Here is a 22,470-nt window from a genome sequence, read left to right as displayed (position 1 = left end):
CTTTGTTTCCCACATTTCCCCCTTTTTGTTTTAGTCAGCATGACTACCAGCCAAGCTCACTGACTATGGGGTACTATTGTAGTGTTTTAGCAAGTACTAAGTTATTAGCCTGTCCCATTGTGTCCACACACGTGCAATCTCTGGCAAACACCTTTACCCAGGCAAGCGACAACCATGAGCAACAGGATTAATACACATATCCCTATTCCTAAGGTAGATAAGAAATGCTGAAACTTCCACAAATCAACAGGATTAAACTTATTTAAATGTGAAATCAAATCATTAAAGATGTCCTTATCATTATCTACGTATATCTGATTATGAGATATTTCTAAAATCTTATTCTGCAATTCTTTAATTTCTAATGACATATTTCCTTTGTGTCCTAACAAATGATTTCTGATCTTATTCCATTGAACAATAGAAATGTTATAATCCAAAGGAGTAATAAAAAAATTACTTTCATTGTAAAAGAGCAGATTCCAAATCACTAACTCTGTCATTAAGTCCTTCATCAATGTGCTCCTGACTATGCCATAAGTCACTTGCATTCTTGTGCCAATCAAGCACGCATTGCTGTGTCTGCACCGTCTCATGCAATGCAACAGCAGCAGTGGCAGCAGCAGTGATGACACCAATGAAGCCAAGAATGCCAGCTATGAGAAGTCCCAAAAATCTCTTAGATCATTTCAACAGTCCTTGAGCCAGGTGGAAAAGAAGATGACTTTCAGGTGATGACTGCCACATCCGATTCATTTTCACCGGGATCCACACTCCTCGTCTTCGGTGAGCCATGGTGATAATACCTTCATCTGTAAAATATTCTCAGACAAGCAAGTATACAAAGCCCCATCCTTATAAAATAAAGCATTTTCAGTAATGGAAGCCTTCCCTACCACAAACACAGATGGATCTCTGACACATGATTGAAAATGATGAATTTGATCTAATTGTAAATATTGTCCATCCATACTTTGATTACCTTTCCATTCAGAAGTAGATGCCACTCCTAAGAAGACTTTCCATATTTGTTTTTGATCATGGACTCCAGTGCTATTGCACCATGGAAAAGGAACCCATTTCCCTATATTTTTCCAATCACTATTATTTTTGGTAAAAATTATTTTCTCATCCAAATCAAGGGATTCATGAAGGGGATACTGCATATTACTAATTTGTTGTCCCATGCTATTTATACCATACCAAATAAATCTGTCCTTATATTTGTTGGGATTCCCCATAGGGGCACTTTCCCAAACTATTCCATAGGAATCATTAAAAACGACAGATCCTCTTCCCATATGGCATTCATACCATCTTTGCATATCACCAGCATTCCTTTTAGGACAACTATAACTTGGATACTTATATTCTTGGTATTGATAGGATGGGAATAAAGTTACCAAAGATTTAGTATTATTATGGCTAAAATTGATCATAGTTCTATTTTTCACAGCCATACATGGTAGGCGATTGCCAATGCAAAGAGGTCAGAAACCAAATGGAAGAAGGAGATTATAAATCCTTTGTCCTTCTTCTCGTGGCTTAAGTGGTAGTCTATCACCCACAGATCCAGGAAATATATAAGTTTTATTCAAATAGACAGGAAAAGAAGGATCTTTCCAGGTTAACACTCGAAGTAATGGGGGATTAGGGATATAAGCCCAATATGAGTAATAACCATTGCCAGTTTCACTCACTATCAGTAGGATTGATATGTGTAGGAGACTCCACTTCTTCAGTCCTTGGTTTAATCCTTTTTGCCGGAAGCCAGATTTCTTCTCCATTTTCTGAAATGATAAGAGCATAACCTCACCCCCATATTTTAACCCTGCCTTTCTTCCATTCATTACTTAAAACATCTTTCCAAAATACTGGTTGATTCTCAGATTCTGCAGTTTCTGTGGATTTTTGAGAATGTCCAAAATGACATTCAGCCGGTGTCATAGAATTATAAACATTAAGAAAATTTAAGGTAAATAAAGCTTTAGCTAATTGATCTTTAGGTGATATCATACCATCATCTCCCCCTTTCTGTTTTAAAAGCATAGTCTTGAGAGTATGATGGCATCTTTCAACAATTGCTTGACTTGTAGGATTATGGGGAATGCCGGTAACATGTTTAATAGCATATTTCCCATAAAAGGAAGAAAAGGATTTACTAATGTAAGAGGGTTCATTATCAGTTTTAATTTTTAGAGGGCATCCCATTACAGCAAAAGCAGACCAGAGATGTGAGCAAACATGATGAAACCATTCTCTACTTTGAGCAGTAGCCTACATGAAATGAGAATACATGTTAATACAAACATGAACATATTGTAGTTTATTAAAGGATGGAATGTGAGCAACATTTATTTGCCATAATTGATTAGGAGTCAGGCCTCTGGGATTAGTTCCAGCCTGAAAAGGCACTGCTGTTAGTGGTCCACAGGTAGGACAAGTATGAATAATCTCCTGCGCTTGTAGTCTTGTTAACTTTTGATATTTATTTCGCAGGCCTTTAGCATTAATGTGAGTTAAAGCATGGGAATCACGAGCACTTTGTAAACACCCCACTAATGAATCAGCTCGAGCATTAATTGCTGTCATAGGACCAGGCAAAGAGATATGAGAACGTATATGTGTAATGTAAATAGGATGCTGTCTTAATCTAATCAGATGTTGCAAATCAGCAAAAAGTTGAGATAATTCATCAGTAACAAAGATATGAGCCATTTCAATATGCTTAACAGTAAGGCATACATATTCATAATCAGAGACAATATTCAAAGGTTTCTTAAATATTGTTAACACCTTAATGATGGCAGCAAGTTCAGTACGCTGAGCAAACGTGAATGGAGTCTGCCAAGCCTGTTCTTTTTGAGAAGTAACGTATGCTGCTTTTTTATTACTATTACTATAGTAAATACTGTACAAGATAGTTGGGCTATGCACATAGCCCTGAAAAACACTGCAAAAGTCTATTGTTGCATTTTTTACAGATAGAGGAATGCAGCTGGCTTGATTTGTCTAAGAAGACACTAAAGAAAGTCTTAGCAAGTTTTAAAACAAAGTGATAGCAACACAGCTGGACATTAACTTTTGCAACTAGCAGTGTTTGGGATTGCTGCATACTACAGTGTTGCTACTTTAATCTATGATAAGAGGTTGTTTCTGTGACACACACTCTTTTATAATAATTAAGACCACAATTAACCACATTGTACTTTTCTTTTTAATATTATGCTGAAATATTGGTAACTTTATACACTTTTAAGCATTTATAGAAATCTTTTACTCATACAACTTTAATTAACAGAGGGTTATAACACTTTAAAACACCTTTTATTCAGCTTATCATTTTTCTTTCAAGGTAAAAGAACAAATCTTTTATAATTACTTTGGAATAAAAGGCTACTTTTCAGGATTTGATTTTGAGAAAGCAGTTTTGAACATTATGTTCCTTTAAAAAAGATAAAACTTTTCCTTCTTGGAAGACCAAGGAAATGATGACGTTAAAGCACAAGAAGCTATTTTGATAAAACAGACTTTCTTTGTATACTGATTATTGAGGATAAAAACTTTTACCAAAACAGATTAATGATTTGAGAAGCTTTGAGAAAGAACAAACTTTTAACTTTGCATTCGTATACTACTTGACATTGAAGCTTTTAAAATTTTATAGATAGACCCATCAAATTTTATTTAACTTTAATTATAAAAAATTTTTTTCTACGAACCTTCTGCACTTTTAGTATTCACTCAGGTTTTGTTCCATATTTTACTCTTTCTTAATAACCAATCATTTTATCTTAGGAAAAAATCATTTCCTGTTTCCTTAATAATAAAAACACTTTTCATATAGGCCATATATGAAGTTATCAAGCAAACTTCTTATAACATAATACCATCAACACTTAACAAGCTTGTTAAAATAATAAACTTTACTTTAAATACTTAGTAGCATGCAATATCAGAAACAGTTTCCTAGAAGCAAGTTGTCAAAGGAGGCTGGCTGCAGCCAAGCTTTTCTGTTATAAAATTACTTATTATTATTATTATTAATTCAGGTTTGTTTAATAATGACCTTTTGGAATTAGCCACTTAAACACTTTAAACAATGCTTCATAAGACTTTTTATAATTATTTATAACCATATAGACTATAATTATATTATTTTAAGACAAATTTTACAGAACACTTTTTTTTTTTTTTACTTAAAGTTACCACAATACTTTCTATAACTTGCCACATTCATTTAAGTTCCAAGAGTTTATGAAAATTAGCCATCCTACTTTAGGGCAAAACACTTTTTTTTGCAAAAACATTAAATTTCAGTTAGCATTCTCACAAACTTTTAACCTTTTTAATATTCATTTAAGTTTTACATCCTTCATATTATCCTGTGAAGAAAAATAAGTTATTCATTTCAATCTAGGCAAGAACAACTTTTTATAAAAAAGACTTATAGTAATTTTGTTAATGAAGACTCACAATTTTTATCATTGTAGAGATCTTATTAACATTTAAACTTATGTATTATTATAAGCGCTTATTTAATTTTAGGCCATTTGAATAGAGCTCTTTTATAAATTTTTATTAATTTATATTACCATCCGGAGGTATCAAAATATACACTGACATTGAACGAACACACACAGAACAATCACAACACAGTAACAGAAACATACAGTTTACAATTAACTCATAATTCCTACTTTCTTGGTATAGCTGCTTTTAAGCTCTCCATTATATCACATTTTAAATATCACTTCTTAAGATTTCTTCTGGAATCCATGTTGCCTGTAACATGCAAGCTTGTGCTTGGAAACATTTTTATTAGTTATCAGCAATCAGTTAAGATAACTTGAGCAGCATAAATGTAGTTGAAACTCTAATTTAGCAGTTTAGACAGACCGTTAATGCACATTTTTGGATTATTACTCTGTAAGACTATACTGAGACTTGAAGTTCAGGAGTAAACTATTGATTTAAAACTGAAAATTACTTTTTAAACCTTGATAAAAATTTTGTACTAATTTTATTATCTTGGTTAAATAAGCCCAATTAGAATTAGCATGGAAATAAAACAGAACACCAATGTTGCCATGTTTTTCTCTTTTTTCAGTGGCTTAACTCTATTAACCCCCACTAGCCCACAGCTACATTGTCATGTAGACAGCAGGGGGGTTGCAGAGTTGCTGCCAGAATAGTTTCCTTATCTTAGTTAACACTTTAACAGAGAGTTTTCTTACAAGCCTAATTTCACTAACAAGGACATTATTTAGTATCTTTGCCCATTTTAAATCTTTCAATAGTTTAAAAGTTTTTGGCTCAGGATGAAACTTGACACCCCCTTGTGGGTTTTGAGCATCAGGAGGAATTTGTTGAATAGTTACAGGAAAAGCTGCTACAGCTTGCATAGCCAGAGGCTCACCTTGACTAGATCCCAGTAAAAGACATCTCATTAATGGAGTAACAGGCACAGGATTTGGCTTAAAACTGCTACGAACATAAGGCAGGTCCGTAGAGAAAAGTCCACTAGGTATTTTCCAGGTTCTGGAGGTGCAGAAGGAACCTCATGAGTCAAATTAGGATACATGTTTGCCTTAGAAATATTTAGTTCCAACATGGATTTAGTTAAGAACGGATTTGTGTCTTTAAATTCAAATAACTCCTCTTCTTCCTGATCCTCCTCCAAACTCCTGTCTTTACCTGTATCATTCATAGTCATTTCCTCCCTTGAGAAAAGAACAATCTTTTCTTCTTCATCAGACTGCAAAGGATCTAATGCAGCAGCAATATGCTGTCCTAAGGCCCAAACTGATACAGGTATATTCTCTCCTTTCTGATATGCTCTCTGCAATGCTTTCATTACTTGCCTCCACTGCTTAACATTCATCAAATTCTTTCCTTGTGGTTGAAACCAATAACAATGCTTTTGAACCAAAGCAAAGATTCTAACAAATCTGCAGTCTTAACTGTGATGCCTACACTGTGCAACAGTGTTTTCAAAACCTGTGAATATTCTTCCAAGTGTCCTGGTTGATTACCCATACCCTGATGCTAGGGGAAAGCAAAACTTAATAATAAGAAGCAGAAATCTACCCAGGTTAATTAATTTTGACACTTCTTACCTTAAAAAAGGCTTTTCAGCTCTCCACATTCCCGATCCAGAGGTAGAAGATCCTACACTGCCGTGTCTTGATGAATCCTCTGCCTTGGGCCCCATGTCTGGGCGCCACCTGTCGGAGTCTTGGTCGGTGAACTGAGGTATCAGGAATGAAAGACAAAGAAAGATTGGGTTCAGGGGATCTGAGAGCATTGATCTCTCAAGCTCATCAGACAACTTTATTGAGTTGAGGGGCTAGTATATATACCCCTAACATACGTGACATTCAGCACAAAATCAAGTTACCTATTACCCTTACCTCATTCTATATTAACTAGTGATTGATGAACACCAACAAACTTTACTGGAACTATTATTATAAAAATCAGTAACTATACTCATAAATCTTGTTACTCAGGTCATTCTGTTTTATATGATATTGCTCTGCCTGCAGGTGTGCTTTCCCTGCCAAGATTGTGATCTGCACCGATAATCACAAGGGACAGTTTGACTCAGTGGTCAAGGAAGTAACTTGCTTCCATGGAAACAACATGGCTTTGTTTCCCACACCATCTGTGTCCAGCTCCATCATGCAGAAACACCAGCTCCAAAGAAGGGCCAACTGACATGGCAGTGAACCCCATCTGCCATGACCATAGAGCCTGTGGGTCTCTTTAGCCCTCAAAAGAACCAATACTTGGGGTTGTATCTACTTTATCTGTCTCTGAGACTCTGCTCAGGTGTGCATAAGGGCAATCCTTCTGACAACCTCCAGACTCTTTTTTAGAGACTCATACACATATAAACTCATTTCTCTTTTCCATTTCCCCCTTACATTAGGTCAAACAGCATTTTAAACTCCTGTTATTGTATGTAGACAGGGATATTCTGCTGGTCCACATTGAATCTTCAATTCAAGGTCATTTTCTAGTTGCATCATCAGCTGGTACTTGGTAGTGATCCCTTGGTGCCAGGGAGGCTCAACCCCGGGTGTCATGTCCCACACTGGGGGGAATGATTGCATCTACATGCTGAGTTTGGCTTCAAGACTGGCCACATTTGAGTAACATGAAGGCTCTCAGGAGGAAACTCCTAGGCACAGTGATGCTCTAGGCCTTGTTCATATTTCAGGCGTATAGGCTCATAAGCATAGTCATTAGTATCAGGGGCTTACTGTTGGACCCTCATTCCTTCATGGTCATTACCGTTGCACCTGGGGGACTGCCACTTCTTCCCTTGGGACCATGACAGAGCACCCCCGGCCAGGAACCCAGTACCCCCCCAACTGTTGTTTTTGATTGTTGCCACTATGAGTATATCCAAACATTACCATGCACCCTGGACATATGCCCTGTATAACTGCCTGTCAACCATATATCACCTGTCCATAACTTCCTATATCAGTATTCCTCTGCTGCCATTGTTGAACCACTCTGTGATCCAAAACTTCCTGAAAAGAGAAGCCCAATATAATGTTAGGATCCCTTACTAGTAAAATGGAATATAGCGATGGGTTTAAAGGTTAGATATAGAATAGGTATTGATTTGGAAAAATTCTACATCCTATCTTTTTCTTTTCTTTTTTCCTAATTATTGAGCTTTTCTTCACAAGAGCCCTAGATCACAGTAATTCATATATACAATATACAGTACTCCCACACATCCACCATAAAACCTTTTCCCTTCCACAGCGATATTCTTATAACTTATTCATATCATATTTATTAAACTGATGTACAGACTCTGAAACAATAGCTTTCAAACAAGATGACATCTCTGCTTACATTGTGGTCCATACTTTAGGATATAGAGTTTTCTAAATTTTTAGTTATCCTATGTTTTACATTATGGTTTACATTATTAGTTTGTCATCCCCTATATGTTTTTGGTGTAATATTACATGGTTTATATCCATCCTTGTGTACTCTCGCAAAACTCCTCTCTTACTCCAACATTTACCTTGGATCCATCCATTCAACATCCATTTTCCACTCAACTTGGGGCCCACAGCGACAGCCTATCTCCATTTCCCAAGGAGCCACATCCAGAGATACTTGCAACAGTGTTCAGGGCTTGACTTGCTCAACTGCCCTAATGCCCTGGGAGACATCCTTTCTCTCAAGAGATATAGTTCCCTCTTTTTTGATGGCATTAGTCCTCGCTAGGATGTGGGACCACCCCCACTCTCATTACTTGGGTCTCTATACAATGGTACAACCCACCCTGGCAAAATGAGCATTCAGACATTCCCCAGAAGTCCGTCCCATGTCAGACCATCCCCTCTGAGCATCCTAAACAGATAACCCTCTTAATTATATTTTGATACGGTTTTCTCAGCATTTTACTCTCAACCAACACCTGACACTCTCCTATGTTCTTATGTTGCCCCTCTCTCCACCCAATTTTTTGGGCACTATTACCCATCCGCCCATCCCCAACCCTCGTCAAACCCGCAAAGCCCCACCCAAAGGCAACCCCTTGCCCCCATTTTATCTTTTCTTTGTGCTCATACTTACCACCAGGTCATCATTGATTCCACCCCTGCAGACGTTGGCTCACATCCCTCCTCCACCCCCCGATTTCCTGTAAGCCTATCTTCAAGTCTCTAGCTCTCTGATGCAGCTTGCTTATTTCATATCATTGAGGTCATGTAGTATTTGTCCTTCAATGCCTGGGTTGCTTCACTCAGCATAAGGTTCTCAAGATTCATCCATGTTATCACGTGTGTTTGTAGTGTATTTGTTCTTAAAGCCGAGTAGTATTCCATTGTATGTATATACCACATTTTATTGATTCACTCATCTGTTGATGGCATTTGGGTTGATTCCAACTTTTGGCGATAGTGAACAATACTGCTATGAACATTGGTGTGCATATATCAGTTTGTGTCCTTCTTTTCAGTTCTGCCATATATATACCCAGCAGTGGTATTGCTGGGTGATATGGCAAATCTATGGTTAGTTTTTCGAGAAACCGCCAAACTGTCCTCCAGAATGGTTGGATCCTTCTGCATTCCCACCAGCAGTGGATGAGTATTCCCATTTCTTCACATCCTCTCCAGCATTTGTATTCTTCTGTTTTTTTTTTTCATAGCTGCCAATCTTATGGGAGTAAGATGGTATCTCATTGTAGTTTTGATTTTCATTTCCTTGATAGCTAAAGATTTGGAGCATTTTTTCATGTGCTTTTTAGCCATTTGTATTTCTTCTTTGGAGAAGTGTCTGTTTAAATCTTTTCCCCATTTTTTAAATGGGTTGCTTATCTTTTTATTTTCAAGATATATGAGTTCCTTATATATGCAAGTTATAAGTCTCTTATCAGATATATGGTTGCCAAATATTTTCTCCCATTGTGTGGGTTCCCTTTTTACTTTCTTGACAAACTTCTTTGAGGTGCAGAAGGCTTTAATTTTGAGGAAGTCCCATTTATCTATTTGTTCTTTTGCTGCTTTTGGTGTGATATTCATGAAGCCATTTCCTATTACAATGTCCTGTAGATGTTTCCCTACAATGCTTTCCAAGATATTTATGGTCTTGGCTCTTATATTTAGGTCTTTGATCCATCTTGAGTTGATCTTTGTATAAGGTGTGAGATGGTAATCCTCTTTCATTCTTCTACATATGGATATCCAGTTCTCCAGGCACCATCTGTTGAATAGGCCATTCTCTCCCATTTGAGAGGGTTTGGTGGCCTTATCGAATATTATATGGCTATATATATGAGGTTCTATATCAGAACTTACAATTTGATTCCATTGGTCTGTGTCTCTCCTTATGCCAATATGATGCTGTTTTCACTACTGTAGCTTTGTAGTATGTTTTGAAGTCAGATAGTGTGATTCCTCCAATTTCGTTTTTCTTTTTCAATATGTCTTTGGGCTATTCGGGACCTCTTTCCTTTCCAAATAAGTTTCATAGTTAGTTTTTCTAGTTCCTTAAAGAAGGCTGTGTTGATTTTAATTGGGATTGCATTGAATGTGTAGATCAGTTTTGGTAGGATAGACATCTTGATAATATATAGTCTTCCTATCCATGAACAGGGAATAGTCTTCCATTTATTTAGGTCTTCTTTGATTTCCTTGAACAGTCCTGTATAGTTCTCGGTGTATAAGTTTTTTACATCTTTAGTTAAATTTATTCCTAAATATTTGATTTTTTAATTTACTATTGTAAATGGTATTTGTTTCTTGATTTCCTCCTGATCTTGCTCATTATTGGTGTACAGAAATGCTACTGATTTTTGCGCATTGATCTTATAACCTGCAACTTTACTAAACTCATTTATGAGTTCTAGAAGCTTTGTTGTAGATCTCTCAGGGTTTTCTAAGTATAGGATCATGTCATCTGCAAATAATGAAATTTGACTTCTTCCTTTCCAATATGAATGTCTTTTATATCTGGTTCTTGCCTCAGTGCTCGAGCAAGTACTTATAAGACAATGTTAAATAGAAGGGGAGACAGTGGGCATCCTTGTCTTGTTCCTGAGTTTAGAGGGAAGGATTTTAGGATTTCTCCATTGTGAACAATGTTGGTTATAGGTTTTTCATATATACTTTTTATCATGTTCAAAAAATTTCCTTGTATTCCAATCTTTTGAAGTGTTTTTATCAAGAAAGGGGTGCTGTATTTTGTCAAAGCCTTTTCTGCATCTATAGATATAATCATGTGATTTTTTCCTTCAGTCTGTTTATATGGTGTATTAGATTGATAGATTTTCTTATTTTGAACCATCCTTGCATAACTGGAATGAATCCCACTTGGTCATGGTATATAATTCATTTAATGTGTTGTTGAATATGATTAACAAGTATTTTGTTAAGTATTTTTGCATCTAGGTTCATTAGAGAAATTGGTCTGCAATTTTCCTTTCTTGTGGTGTCTTCGTTTGGCTTTGGTACTAGGGTAATGTTGGCATCATAGAAGGAGTTAGGCAATGTTCCTTCTGTTTCGACTTTTGAAGAATTTCAGCAGGAGTGGTCTTAGTTCTTTCCGGAATGTTTTGTAGAATTCACCTGTGAAGCCGTCTGGCCCTGGGTTCTACCTAGTTGGGAGGATTTTAATGATGGGTTCTATCTCTACTTGTGATTGATTTGTTGAGATCATCAATTTCTTCTTTCTTCAATATGGGCTGCTTATGTGTTTCCAGGAATTTGTCCATTTCCTCTGAATTGTCATTTTTGTTGGAATAGAGTTTTTCAAAGTATCCTCTTAGGATAGTCTTTATTTCTGTGGGGTCAGTGGTGATATCTCCTTTCTCATTTCTTATTTTGTGTATTTGCATCTTCTCTCTTTTTTTCTTTGTTAGTATCACTAAGGGTTTGTCAATTTTGTTGATCTTCTCAAAAAACCAGCCCTTGGTCTTGTTTATCTTTTCAAGTGTTTTCTTATTTTCTATTTCATTTAGTTCTGCTCTTATTTTTATTTCCTTCCTTCTTCTTCCTGTTGGATTACTTTGTTGTTGTTTTTCTAATTCCTGCAAATGTGCAGTTAGTTCTTCAATTTTTGCTCTTTCTTCTTTTTTGATATATGAATTTATGGCTATAAATTTCCCTCTCAGTACTGCTTTTGCTGTATCCCATAAATTTTGGTATGTTGTGTTATCATTATCATTTCTTTCAAGGTAGTCACTGATTTCTTTTGAGATTTCCTCTTTGACCCACTATTTTTCTAAGAGTGTGCTGTTTAATTTCCAAATCATGGTGTGAAATCTGGGCCTCTGACCCTTGCAAATTTCCAGCTCTTCTCCACTGTGGTCAGAGATATTATTTTGTATGATTTTGATCTTTCTGAATTCATTAAGCCTTTCTTTGTGGCCTAGTATATGGTCTATCTTGGAGAATGATCCATGTGCACTTGAGAAAAATGTACATCCTGCTGTTTTCAGGTGTAATGCTCTATATATGTCTATTAGATCCAGCACCTCTAATATACTGTTCAAATATTTTGTTTCTTTAGTGATTCTCTTTTGAGATATTCTGTCCAGAGTTGATAGTGGTGTATTAAAATCCCCCAGTATAATTGTAGATGTATCTATTCTTTCACTTAGTTTTTCCAGCATTTGCCTCACATATTTAGAGGCGCCCTTGTTATGAGCATAAATATTTATGATAGTTCATTCTTCTGGACAGATTTTCCCTTTCACTAAAATGTAGTATGCTTCTTTGTCTCTCACAATTTTTTCGCATTTAAAGTCTATTTTGTCTGATATTAATATAGCTACTCCTGCCTTTTTTTGGTTATTGTTTGTTTGTATGATTGTTTTCCAACCATTCACTTTCAACCTCGATGAGTCTCTGGATCTAAGATGTGTCTCTTGTAGACAGCATATAGATGGGTCATATTTCCTTATCCAATGTCCCAGTCTGAATCTTTTGATAGGTGAGTTCAGTCCATTGACATTCAGTGTTTCTACTTTCAAGGATTTATTTGTGTTAGCCATATTTTGATTGGAATTGTGTTTGTCATATTTTGTTTGCTTTTTTTCCCCTTCTCTTTTTGTCTTTTTTGTTGCTCTTACACTCTCCTCCAACTCTGCCTCTCCTGTTTTTTTCCTTTCTTCCCACAGAACTCCCTTTAGAATTTCTTGACGGGGAGGTTTCTTGTTGGCATACTCTTTCAGTTTCTGTTTATCTGTGAATATTTTGAACTCTCCATCATTTTTTTTTAAAGATTTATTTTTATTTATTTAATTCCCCTCCCCTCCCCCGGTTGTCTGTTTTCTGTGTCTTTTTGCTGGGTCTTGTTTCTTTGTCTGCTTCTGTTGTTGTCAGCGGCACGGGAAGTGTGGGCGGTGCCATTCCTCAGCAGGCTGCTCCCTCCTTAGCGCTGGGCGGCTCTCCTTATGGGTGCACTCCTTGCGCGTGGGGCTCCCCTACGCGGGGGACACCCCTGTGTGGCACGGCACTCCTTGCGCGCATCAGCACTGCGCATGGGCCAGCTCCACACGGGTCAAGGAGGCCCGGGCCTTGAACTGCAGACCTCCCATGTGGTAGACGGACGCCCTAACCACTGGGCCAAAGTCTGTTTCCCTCTCCATCATTTTTGAATGCTAGTTTAGCTGGATAGAGTATTCTTGGTTGGAAATTTTTTTCCTTTAGTACCTTGACTATATCATACCACTGCCTTCTTGCCTCCATGGTTTCAGATGAGAAATCTGCACTTAATCTTATGGACTTCCCTTTTATGTGATGGTTTTCTCTTGCTGATTTTAGAATTTTCTCTTTCTCTTTAGCAATGGATAATTTGACAAGTATATGTCTTGGGGTGGGCCTTTTGGGGTTTAAGATGAGTGGGGTGTGCTGTGCTTCTTGGATATGTACATCTGTCTCAGTAGATTTGGGAAGTTTTCAGCCATTATTTCCTGCAACACTCATTCTGACTGCTTTCCCTTCTCTTCTCCTTCTGGAATACCTATAATATGTATGTTTGAGTGTTTTGCATTATCATTCAGGTCCCTAAGTCCTAGCTGGATTTTTTTCTATCTTTTTATCAACCAATTCTACTATCTGTTTGATTTCCGATGTACTGTCTTCCACATCACTAATTCTCTGCTCTGCCTCTTCTAGTCTGCTGGTATTTGCTGCAAGTGTATTTTTGATTTCTTGAACTGTGGTGTTTATTCCCATCATATCTGTTATCTTTTTGCATATGTCTGCAATTTCCCCTCCAAGTGTTGTCTTCATGTTGTTAACCTCTTCCTTTACTTCATTAAATTTGTCGGTGATCAATGTTCTGAGATCTTTCATTACTTGTGCGAAGTTCTGCTCCACTTCCTGATTTTTAGTCTGTTCATTGGATTCAGCCATGTTTTCCTGATTACTGGTTTGGTTTGTAGATTTTTGTTGCTGTCTGGTCATCATTTTATCTTGACGGGTTTAATCAGTTCCTTAGCTTCTTTGTCTAGTCTTGGGGATTACTTAGCTGTTGTTTTTGCATAAGTGTTATATCTTCTCTTTGTCACTTTGTTCTTCTTATTCTAATTTCTTATTGCTGATTGAGTTCACTTTAAAGGAGAGTATTAGGGCCAAGGAAAGGCAATTGTGTAAGCAAGGAAAAAGTGTAAAGCAGTATTGGTGATAAATGTTAAAACAGAGCAATAATATGAGATCTGGGAGGATGGATATTAGATTCATGTAAGTTGTGTAGAGTTATAGCAGTAGGTAGAGTACCTATAATGAGGTAGTCACCTGAATATGGGAGGAATATGGTATGAATTAAAAAGCTAGTATTTTCTTGAGAGAGGGAAAGAGAAAAGAACGTTAATAGTTTCAAGAGTGGATAGCAGACAGAAAACAAAAAAAAGGTATTAGAAATTAAGAGTTAGACACTTTGTGGATCAAAGAAAGGGAGGTGGAATATAGGAGAGACAGTAGATGATGCAGGATATCAAGATGTAGGGGAAAGGGGATAGTGTACGTAGCCAAAATCAATTCACACAGAAATGAGGCAGTGGAGGATGAGCAAACCCAGCAAATGTGAGGAGTTCCCTGCAGCACCTATTGTATAATTAAGATAAAATAAGAAGAAAATGAGGGACAAGAGAGAGAAAAAAAACAGAAAAAAAAGAGAAGAAAGGAAGAAAGAAAAAGGGGGTGGGTAAAGGGGGATGAACAGGTAGGGAAAAGAAAAAAAAAGATATACACCAATCACAGCAGCAACAACAACAAAAAACCCTAAATAACTGAAAAAAAAAAAAGACTTTGGGTGATGCGCTGGGAGAAAAGACTAGGGGATAATGCAATGATAGCAATCAGGACTTTAAAAAAAATAAAAATAAGATAAAATGAAAGTAAAAACAAAACAAAACAAAGAACAAAAAAAATGCAAACGTTGAGGGCTAGGACATTCAAGGACCTCAGATGGACCTCAGGGCATGATGGATTCAGGGGTGGAAAGTCTGAGATATTGAAGACTCAAGAGGTGTGAGTCTCTGGATTGTGGCCCACTAGGGTTTAGGGGACTCAGACCTGGCAACCTCAAATCTGGTCAACAGGGAGCCTGGGAGCACCGCAGTGTAACACAGCCTTCAGGGACCCCTGCAGCTGGGTGCCAAACCTATGGGGGAAATCAGATCCACAAATACTATCTTATATGTATCTGAACCCCACAATTCACTCACTCACTGGGGTCTATTCTGTGGATGTATCACCAATTCGGCTTCAGGACAGCTCCCACCCTGTAAGCCCCTGGAACGGCCACCTGAGGGCGCCTCTACCCTGTAGCCAATTTAATGACTGCAGGTCAGAGGCCAGGCCTGAGGGTGGGGCTGAAGCCGGAAATGCCGAGAACAGAGTCCAAAACTGAAATTCCCAAGCTTCACAAAATATTCCCCCAATCCGCTTCCAGATGTGTCCCCCCCCCCCCCACTCTGTTACAGCCTCCCGGTTATCCTGGTTATGTCCCTTTATTGCCAGCAATCTAAGTCCCTTGTAGATCAGCAGCCAGGCTTGGGGGGACGGGGCTCCAGGTGGAAGCACTATTACTTGTGTCCACAATAAAAAATCCTCCGCTTCGCAACAAAACCCCCGTTTGTCTCCCCAAATCAGTTTGTAAAGGCGTCCCGTCCTGTCAACCCCTGAGCAGCCCGCCCATGGCTCACGAATTCCCCAGTACCACAGAGCCTCCAAAAAGCACGGCCACAGCACCGGTTCCACGCTCCACCCACCCCAGGAGGGAGAGTCCCACGGGCAGCTCTCACCTCCGTGGAATAGAATTTCAATTATATCTTATAGACTAATCCTTTCTGTCACCTTCCCACCAAATTGATGTTCAGACACTTCCTGCCCTGCAAAAATCCTGAAACAGCCTGGTCCTGGAGAACCTCCAATGCTGCCCAGCTGCTCCTTTGCAGGAGAGACCATCAGGTAAGCTCACTCAGCCACCATCTTGCCCTGCCCTCTTCAGCCCTCCATTTTCAGTAGTGTTTTTTCCCTTAAATTTTGTCTAGAATAGTAAACCCCTTTGATATCTTAAAATAATTTTGGTGAAACCCATACAGATGTAAACAGCCTTCCCTGTCTTGGCTCCAGGGTAGCTTTTGGTGAAACTGCAATGACTAAGTTGTAAGAGGCTCTATTAAGTTGCTTTTTTAAAAAATGGCACCTCAGCTTAGTATATTCGCTCATGCTAAATCCAAGGTAGTATATAATAGAATGACTATTGTTAAAATAGATGTTGTGGTTAGAAACATCTCCCTTCATTTTAGGCATTTAGAAACTTTAAAAATTTTCAGGAGCTAAAGGTTATGGTAAAACTAGGCCCTGTAGCTGTTCCATTTCTAAACATCTTATTACAGGACAGTTATTTGACCCTATATGGGAATGTGCTTTCAATTCAAGAGACAGTGATAAAGTGCCAGCTATTTAAAAACCGTAGATGCCAAATTTCAAATTAAGCACATTGCATTGACACATTAGGGTTAACAGAATCTAGACACTGTCTACACAGATTTGATCTAATTATCCATACTGCATATTGTTTTAAACAATCACATAGAAATCTTAACTCTGCTGACTGAATAAGTAGGGCCCACTACTGAGGTTTAACCATCAACTTTTATTGCATTATGTGTGGTGCTTTAGCAAGACCCTGTGGTACGGACTAGAAAACTCGGAATGACTGGTGAGGAGACCTTCGGATGACACGTGAAGGATGGAGTCATTCTGAGGCAGGAGGCTTTTACTGACTTTTTCTCAGCCAGGATTTGTCAAACAAGAGGAATGGGTTCCAGTTAAAATTCACAGGAGAATAGAACCACCTTAAGGTTAGTCACTTCACAGCCCATCCTGACACTTTGAATAATCTGTGGAGTTGCAGCGTCACAAACAACAAAAACGAAGCGAGCCAATGACCAGGGTCCCGCAGCTGCTTCTCTCGGGGCTTTTCTCGAGGTCGTGGCCACGTCGCCGCGCTGGGGGTGCTCTCGCTCTGCTTCTCCTTGGCCCTGGGGATCCCCTGCTCGGCGACCACGTCAGGCGGGACCCCAGCCCCGGCCCCGCCTCGCTCGCTGCCTTCCCGCAGGCCGCTGGAGCAGGCCCTGGGGCCCGCGTCGCCCGGGAGAGGTGCTCGGCGGCCGTGGCTGGGCCTGGGCCTCGCATGCCGGGTCAAGACGCTAGCCCACCGCCGCTGATTCCTGTCCCGGCGGCCGCTAGGACTTGGGTTCCTGCGCCGCCCCCGTTAATTCATCGTCTCCTCAGGGGACGCTCAGGAGGCGTGTTCGCCCAGAGCCCCCGCTCACTGAGGCCGCCAGCTCAAGCCGGGCGTGCGGTCGGGCTTGTGCGGGTTCAGGACTCTTGCTGGAGACAATCCTGACGGAGGTTCAGAGAGGAAGGACGTCTACAGCCCTGAAAGGGTAGGAGAGTACTGCAGCTTCCAGTGGAGAGGTCGGGGGCGGGCGTGGCCCAGCCCTGGGCTGAGGGAAGGGGCGCTCCGCGTGCGCGGCGCCCTCGGTGGTCACAGAGGGGCGGCTGTTCCTGCACCGCTGACAGAGGCGAAAGAAACGTTGACAGACTTACAAGTACGGGCAGTGCGGCTCCCAGCATTACCTTTAAGCGTTAGTAACCCACATTCCAACATTTATAATAATTTTATATTTCTGACTTTAATTAAAGCAAACTTTTGAGTAAATTTTTTATTTACGGTACCAAGGCCGGGGAGTGAATCCGGGACCTTGAGTGTGGGAAGCTGGCAGTACACCACCGAGCCACTCTGGTTCCCCAATGGTGGTTTCTTGTTTGTTTTGTTTTAAGGAGGCACCGAAACCGAACTGGGACCTCACATGTAGGAGGCGAAGTGGGCGCTCAACCCCTGGGCCCATATGCGCTCCCTAACTTCATTAATGTTACTTTTAATTTATCTTGTTTTCAAGGACAAAACTGCCATGTTGCACAATTTCTCATGAAAAAGTCAGAATTTTCTGTTACTTCAAGTTTAGCTTGCTGACATGTCCTTTTTTGCAGCGTGACTGTTACTGTTTAAAAAATACCTAGAGGTGATACCTGCACACCATGAAAATGTAGTAAATGTCCCGGGATTATACCCTTTAAATTGGTTAGTTGTTTGTTATGAAGATTTTACAAGATACTTCGCCTTCCAGTTGTAGTAAGTTGCACTAAGTAAAATTTATGCATCAACAGAAATCAGTTTTTGAAGTTCAAGACCCAATTGTGATTTTCAATACCTACTATTGCATACTGCCGAAAAGTACCTAAATTGAAATATGTCCAGGACTTAAATTATCACTTTATTTAAGAGCTGCGTCAGAAACTGTTGTTTTGTAAGTCATATGTATTCAGCGGAGGTAAATTTCTCCTGTAGAAAATACAAAATCTGACTTTAATTTTGTATATTTCCATGGTAAGGTGAAATCAGTATGCCTACAATCTCATTTTGTACAAGTGTATCTTTTGTAGGCATGTAACTGTAACAATATCTGTGTTTTTTAAATTGCCAAACAGTGTATTCATGTGGTAGAACAAGATACAGACAACTAATAGAAATTTGAAATCTCAATGTACTCCATTTAAGAAATTACTGTTGTTGCTTTGAAAAGGTACTTCACTTTTATTCTCAAATTTACTTGAAATGCACACAGATAATTACTTCTTGAATAGACAGATTTCACACCACAGTTTGCAATTAATGTTGAAAAAAATACTTGATAATTTAAATCACAATGAATGAGTGACTATTTTATTTATTCAGTCATTCAGTAATATAGGTGACATACAGACCTATGCAAGGAATGATTTTTATAATTATTGCTGTGTAATTCTACCCTGTGGTAAAACTGAAGCCAGGAATCTGATATATGACTTGTTCAGTTGTGGTACACTTCCACATGATTTGACCAACACTAAAATATTAACACAATGTCAAGATGTTTTCCTTTTTCTTTCTTCCTTTTTTTTTTTTTTTTAAGAGCAACTCATTGATTTGGGCATTGGTTAGTATAATGCCAAGAGCCTAAGGAGAAAAGTACAAAATGACCCTTAACACCAATGCCAGTATATGGTTACAACTAGGGATATTACTAATTCTTGTGCTCCTTAATCACTTTTGTTTAGAACATAAATCAAAGCCATTAACTTGAACTTGAGATATATACGCAATACATATACAACCTTATGAAAAATACTTGTTGTAAGAAACATCACACTTTTAAAATATTGGAAACTGTGTGCTGATTTGTATCTTGTCTTAGAACAAGAGAACATGCAATTAGGGAGGTTTTTACTGATAGTAAAGTTCTTCAAGTTAATGGCCTTCCTTTCTCTTTATACTTACCATAGGCTATCCAGTGTCCTGAGGGGATTCATTGTGAGAAAAGTGTCAGTCACAGTTTTAAGACCTTACTTTGAAAGGAATTAAGGAGAAAGCAAACTGGAAGGTAAGATTTCATCTTTGTTTTTGTATTGAAAAAGTTTCAATGAGTTTATTATAAATGTATCTAAGCCATTAATTTTTGCAACCTTCAAGTAAAGTCTATGAGAAGAGGTTGGTAGAGATCATCTAATCTTAAATTTTGACGTCATACATTCAGGTCCGTGGCACAATCCCTAGCCAGTAACAGCACAGCATGCTTAGATATGTCATTAGTGACCCTTAATAGAAGTTAGTTTCAAAAACTGGGAGATTTCAGCTTTAGTCATACATTCTTTAACATTTTGTTTATTTGTAAAAATCAGCAAACAAGCTTTTTTTAGGTCCTAATGCACTATGTCTTCTATATTGCTTCCTACTCTTCCTCTTGTAGGGGAAGTATGCCCAGTTTCATTCATAGAAAATTGATAAAGGATGGTAGTTTTCTCTGCATTGTCCAGTCCAGCAATGATAATTTTGTGCTCCTGGTCATTGAACAGCCTCCATATCCTGGTGTAGAGAATTCCCATTCTGGGGCAGCATACTCCCCTCCAGCCACCTGGGTCATCTGGCCTTCCCCAGTCCAAGGTAAGGGAGAGGAGAGTGACGCAGCAGAGCCTCTGCCTCTGCTGCTGCTGCTTCTCCCACACTTGGCAACCAGCTTGATTTCTGAGAACTGCAAGGAGACCTAAACCCAAGCCGACCAGCCTCGCAAGCCACCATCCTCTCCCAGTTCCTTACTGGTGGCTGCCGTGGCACCTACCAAGTGGGTGGGGTGTAATAATATTTGAAATCATGATGAGTCTTTTTCAAATTCCTTAATTTTCTCTTTACTTTCAGTTTGAAAGGGACCATCCTTTTTCAGTGGTGGTTTGCCCTGTATTTGGGGGATTGTTGCTGTTCCATTAGAGAATGTGGCGGAAATCCCCAGGATGGGAGTTCAGTATTCTTTAGTGTGCATCTCTACCCACTGTGGTAATTCCCCATGAACATTTGAACATATTAATACACCTTATATGTAAGCCCAGGTGAACTTCCTGTCATTTATCTCACATCACTGAACAACCCACACCAGTGCTCCTCCCTTGCCATAGTTGTAACCCTTCTGTGATCCAAAACTTCTTAAAAAATGAAACCAAGTATATTGCCAATTAGATTAATAGGAAAATGAGGTAGTAATGATAGGTTTAAACATAAATAAAATGTGTAGGGAAATGGACTTTGGCCCAGTGGTTAGGGCGTCCGTCTACCATATGGGAGGTCCGCGGTTCAAACCCTGGGCCTCCTTGACCCATGTGGAGCTGGCCCACGCGCAGCACTGATGCGCGCATGGAGTGCCGTGCCATGCAAGGGTGTCCCCCGCGTGGGGGAGCCCCATGTGCAAGGAGTGCGCCCATGAGGAAAGCCGCCCAGCGTGAAAAGAAAGAGCAGCCTGCCCAGGAATGGCGCCGCCCACACTTCCCGTGCCGCTGACGGCAACAGAAGCGGACAAAGAAACAAGACGCAGCAAATAGACACCAAGAACAGACAACCAGGGGAGGGGGGGAAATTAAATAAATAAATAAATCTTTAAAAAAAAAATGTGTAATCATTTAGCAAAACTAAAACTAAATGTAAAAAAAATTGGGGTATTAAAATGAAAAATATTAAAAATAATTTATTTGTAATGTTTTCCCTTTCATCACTGTAATAACTGTTGTCCTGTATGTACAGTGGTAATTTCTTACATTTCTTCCTCAGTGTCTTTTTTTCCATTATGTCTTCAAAGAAGGTTTAGGTCATGGTCCAAATACCCAACATCCTCCCTTAAGAATGTTATGAAATGGCCAGATGGAAAGAAAAAGGGTAACATAAAAATAGGGGTTATTTAAAAACTACAATAGATGATTACCTGAAGTATGTTTTAAAACATATGCCCCAAAAGTATTTTTTTCAGAGCAGTGAATTTTTAAGAGCAAATATTACAAAGAAGGTAAGATGCGTTTCTAGGAATTGGTCCATGTTGTCAAAGATCTGTTCAGGCACAATTGCTTGTAGTGTACTCTTAAAACCCATTTTAGAAATGTCACCACTCTGATTACTCATTTTAGTGAATAGATTGTTCTTTTCTTTTATTCTCAACCCATCTACCTAAAGGATTTTCTTATTTGTTGATCTTTTCGCAGAACTAACTTTTAGTTGTGTTGATTCTATTGTTTTTCTATTGTTTCATTCATCTCCGCTCTAATCTTTATTTCCAGCTTTGGATTTAGTTTGCTCTTCTTTGTGTATTTCCTTAAGATATAAAATTATGTTGTTGATTTGAGATGGTTATTCTTTCTAAATAAAGTTGCTTTTTGCTATAAATTTCTCTGTTAATGTTTTCAGTGCATCTTTTAAGATTTGATATGTTGTGTATTCATTTCTGTTTCTCTCAAGGTGTTGTCTAATTCCTCTCATGATTTCATTTGTGAACCATAGATTCATGTGTGCTATTGAGTTTCCACATAGTTGTGAAACTTTCTAATTTACCTTCTATTTTTGATTTCTAGTTTCATTCTACTTTGGTAAAAGAAGATACTTCATGTTTCAGTGTTTTTATATATGTTGTGGGGTAACATATGGTCTATTCTAGAAATATTCCATGTGAACTTGAGAAGACTATATTCTGTGGGATCTAGTTGGCTTATAGAGTTGTTCAAGTCCTCTCTATCCTTAATGATTGTCTGTCTAGTTTTTCTATCCATTTGTGAAAGTGGAAAATTAAATTCTCCAACTATTATGATAGATCTATTTCTCACTTAAAATACATCATTTTTTCCTCTCTATATTTAAGTGCTCTGTTGTTCCATGTATGTATGTTTTTAGTTATTGTATGTTCTTGATATTGACCCTTTTATGAATATATAAATACTTTGTCTTTTGTAGACATGGTTGCATTAATTTTGTTTGCTATTACTCAAGTGAGCCTAACTTTATTTTCGTTATTATCTGCATGCCGTATTTCAGTACTGTTGCCAACTTTCTCACTTTCAACCT

General features: G+C 38.5%; 1 long non-coding RNA gene across 1 annotated transcript; it reads right to left on the bottom strand.

The window, feature by feature from the left end:
- Nucleotides 1–243: 243 nt before the first annotated feature.
- Nucleotides 244–6,113, bottom strand: LOC131276525 (uncharacterized). Its single transcript, XR_009183992.1, has 2 exons — nucleotides 4,701–6,113; nucleotides 244–1,790 (listed from the first exon to the last, which is right to left on the bottom strand). It is a non-coding gene; the product is annotated as an uncharacterized lncRNA (long non-coding RNA).
- Between the last annotated feature and the right edge of the window lie 16,357 nt (nucleotides 6,114–22,470).

The sequence above is a fragment of the Dasypus novemcinctus genome, chromosome 29, assembly GCF_030445035.2.
Source record: "Dasypus novemcinctus isolate mDasNov1 chromosome 29, mDasNov1.1.hap2, whole genome shotgun sequence".
NCBI lineage: Eukaryota > Metazoa > Chordata > Mammalia > Cingulata > Dasypodidae > Dasypus > Dasypus novemcinctus.
The sequence above is the reverse complement of the archived record's forward strand: the minus strand, read 5'-3'. Positions and strand labels throughout refer to the sequence as shown.